At 48.7% G+C, this 279-nt stretch overlaps 1 pseudogene; it reads right to left on the bottom strand.

Annotated features, from left to right (window-relative positions):
* Positions 1-186: 186 nt before the first annotated feature.
* LOC118345159 lies at positions 187-279 on the bottom strand (annotated as a pseudogene; the record flags this gene model as incomplete).

The following is a 279-nucleotide window of genomic DNA, read 5'->3' as shown; positions in this document are numbered from 1 at the left end:
AAACTAATTACTTAAAATTCATATAATCCTTGAGCGACATACTAGCGTCCTTCCGATCCCAATCCAAACAGAGATCTGATCCAAACCCATGGCTACGCGATGGGCAGGGCGAGATTTCCCGAAAAATCCACACCCGAGTGGTCCTTCTTGTCAATTTATCTCGCAAGGCGGAAAAAACAAAAACGAGGGGTGCAACACGAGGACTTCCCAGCAGGTCACCCATCCTAGTACTACTCTCGCCCAAGCACGCTTAACTGCGGAGTTCTGATGGGATCCGGT

Source organism: Juglans regia, unplaced genomic scaffold, assembly GCF_001411555.2.
Source record: "Juglans regia cultivar Chandler unplaced genomic scaffold, Walnut 2.0 Scaffold_1585, whole genome shotgun sequence".
NCBI classification, from domain to species: domain Eukaryota; kingdom Viridiplantae; phylum Streptophyta; class Magnoliopsida; order Fagales; family Juglandaceae; genus Juglans; species Juglans regia.
Note: the sequence above shows the minus strand (reverse complement) of the source record. Positions and strands in the feature narration are given on the sequence as shown.